Source organism: Olea europaea, unplaced genomic scaffold (assembly GCF_002742605.1).
Source record: "Olea europaea var. sylvestris unplaced genomic scaffold, O_europaea_v1 scaffold72, whole genome shotgun sequence".
Lineage (NCBI taxonomy): Eukaryota > Viridiplantae > Streptophyta > Magnoliopsida > Lamiales > Oleaceae > Olea > Olea europaea.
Genome location: NW_019265601.1, coordinates 340,522 through 344,045, shown reverse-complemented (window position 1 = coordinate 344,045; position 3,524 = coordinate 340,522).

Genomic DNA, 3,524 nt, shown 5'->3' with positions numbered 1-3,524 from the left:
CAACACTGTCAAAGCATGGCGTCCATATACAAGGTACTATGATGACCTCAAGTCATAGGACCTATTCCACTACCGAACGTTAGAGATTAACTATTGACACTCAAATAATTATCCATGTGAAATCTCTTAACGGGTTTCCAATGTTTTGTTCTATAACAAAACATCCACGTGTTCATTTAAGTGTCACTACACTTTAGCTCGTGAGATCAGCTACTTACTTCACAAGTAAAAAATGCCACACGTGATGGTCTATCTGTATTAACGATATCCGTATCTCGTTATTATTTACGACTACGGTTTATTCAAGATCCAATTATACGTAGTTTGTATCTCACGATCACAACTCCTTGTGATTAAGAAATCACTTAAACTTGGATCTTCGGACTCTATTATTTAATATTATTTATCACAAAATTAATTGAAGTAAATAATAGATCTTGCCAAAATTAAATGCATTAAATATATTAAAAGTGTTTACGACCTAAATCGATTGGATCTAGGGCATAACACTTAGAAACTCTTACTTACACTAGATCCAATCGCTCATGTATCTAATACCATAAGCGTCCACATGACAATCATGTTTCTATTATGACAACGGCTTTGTCAATGGATTTGCAATATTGTCATTTGTGGGAACTCACTCTATCGTTACGTCATTTCTTTGTATAATCTCCATGATGAGATGATATTGCCTTAACACATGTTTGTATCGTTGATGAGACCTCGGTTCCTTTGCTTGTGCGATGGCTCCATTGTTATCACAATACAAAGGTATGAGATCAACAATGCTAGGAATGACTCCAAGTTCATTAATGAACTTCTTGATCCAGACAGCTTCCTTCTCTTCTTCTACTAAATCAAGTAGTCTAGTGGGATGATGGAGCGAGCCAAATAATTGACATAATTAGCCTACCATGGCGTAATAATGATCTAAAAAAACATTCCATCCAGGAAAACTTCATTGATCTCCTCTGTAAGGTTTGTATCATGTGATTCAAGGCGAGATAGGTAATCTGCAACAATGTTCTCGCTCTCCTTTTTATCTCTAATCTACAAATGAGATTCTTGCAATAGGAGTATCCATCAAATAAGTCTTGACTTTGCATCTTTTTTATTCATTACATATTTCAAGGCCGAATGATTTGTGTAAACAATCACTTTTGACCTAATCAAATATGATTTTAATTTGTCAACAGAAACACCACTGCCAAAAGTTCTTTCTCTGTAGTTGCATAATTCATTTGAGCCTCATCCAAAGTCTTATTGGCATAGTGAATAACATAAGAAATTTTCTCCTTGTGTTGACTTAGCACTGTCCCTGTTGCATGATCACTGGCATCAAACATAAGCTTAAACTGATAATCCCAGTCTGGAGAAGCTAACATTATAGCAGAATCCAATTTTTCCTTTAAGATATAGAAGGCAGTCAATCACTTCTTAAAAAAGTGGAATAGAGGCCCCCTATTCCAATAAATTACATAATGGCTTCGAGATTTTGGAATAGTCTTTGATGAAGCGACGGCAGAGCCCGGCATGACCCAAAAAGCTTTAAGCTCCCTTCATTGTTACTGACAGTGGTAGTTTCTCAATGACTTCTATTTTAGCTTTATCTACCTCAATACCCATTGCTGATATCAAATGCTCCAACACAATCCATTCCTGAACTATGTAATGACATTTTTCCTAATTTAACACAAGGTTTGTGTCTTGACACTATTGTAACATCTTTCCCAAATGTTAAAGGCACTCCTTAAATAACTTTCAAAAGATTGAAAAGTCATCAATAGGCAATTTAATGATATTTCCCACCATGTCCGAGAAAATAGACATCATGCAGCACTGAAAGATGGCTGGAGCATTGCAAAGGCCGAAGGCATTCTCCTATAAGTAAAAATGCCATAAGGGCAAGTGAAGGTCATCTTTTCCTAATCATCTGGCACTATAGAAATCTAGTTTTACCTTGAATAACCATCCAAAAAACATTAATAAGCTTGTCCAAAGTCTCTCAAACATCTAATCAATGGAAGGAAGAGGAAAGTGATCCTTCTTTGTGGTGTTGTTTGGTTTACAATAGTTAATGTAAACTCTCCAACCGATGATAGTGCGTTCCGGAATGAGCTCATTTTTTTCATTTGGAACCACCGTGATCCCTCTCTTTTTCGGCACGACCTGTGCTGGACTAACCCAAAGCTGTCTGATATAGGGGTAGATGATCCCCATATCCAGAGCTTTAATACCTCTTTTCTTACCACTTTTTTGTATAATTGGATTTAATTTGCATTGATGCTTAACTGAAGCTTTGTAGTCCTCTTCCATCAGTATCTTGTACATGCAAAGAAAAGGGCTAATCCCTTTTATATTTGATATAGTCCTTCCAATTACTGTTTTAAGCTCTCAAACAAACTGATCCTCATCTGATTCTAAAAGAGTATTCGAGATGATTACTGGAAGTGAATTTTTTTCCTAAGTAAGCATAAAGAAGATGAATGGGCAACTATTTAAGTTCAAGAGTTGGAGTTTGCTATATAGATGGTAAAGGTTTTGTGTATCCTTCACTGAGCTCTAAACACGATTTCCTGAAGAGTAGTGGTATGGCTTCTAAATAACGTGCACATTCTTCTGCTACCTCATTTTTCGACGATAAATCCTGAAAGTGCACTAAACAAGCCTCAAGCAAATCCTGAGGATAATCAAGTCCGAATGTCTATAACACTGCTTCTTTTATTATATCAACCTGCATGCAAGAGTTCGATTTATTCAGGAATCTAAAAGCTCTGAACTCATTGATTGTCAGTTCCTCTTCATCTAACCTCAATATGAACTAACCCTTTTACACATCTATCAAAGCCATTCCCGTAGCTAAAAATGGGCAACCCAATATGATAGGGACATCCCTATCTTCTTCCATATTCAGAATAATGAAGTCTACTGGGAAGATAAACTTATTGACCTTTACTAAAATGTCTATACAAATATGTAGAGGGTGCTTGATTAACCTGTCAACCAACTACAATGAAACTGTAGTCTCTTTTGCTTTCCCCAAACCTAACTTCTTGAAAAAAGATAAGGGCATTAAATTAACTCTAGCTCCTAAATCACACAATGCTTTATCTATATATAAATTACCAATGTTATAAGGACTAGTAAAACTCTCTCGATCTTTTAACTTCGATGGTAAATTATGTTGGAGAATTGCACTGCACTCCTCAGTATGCATGACCATTTCATTGTCTTCTAGCTTCCTCTTTTTTGGTAGAATGTCTTTCATGAACTTGGCGTAGCTGGGCATCTGGGCAAAAGTTTCAGCGAATAGTATGTTAATGTGCAGCTTCTTGAATACATCCAAAAAATTTTGAATTGCTTATTAAGCTTATGTTTTTACAGTCTTGTGGGAATGGCATTGGAGGCACATATAATGTGACAAGAGCGGTTGCCTTCACCTATGGACTATCAGATGAGTCACTTTATTTTTTCTTCTCACCGTGGTTGGTAACTTTTCTGTGACAGCTGCATGTTGTGAT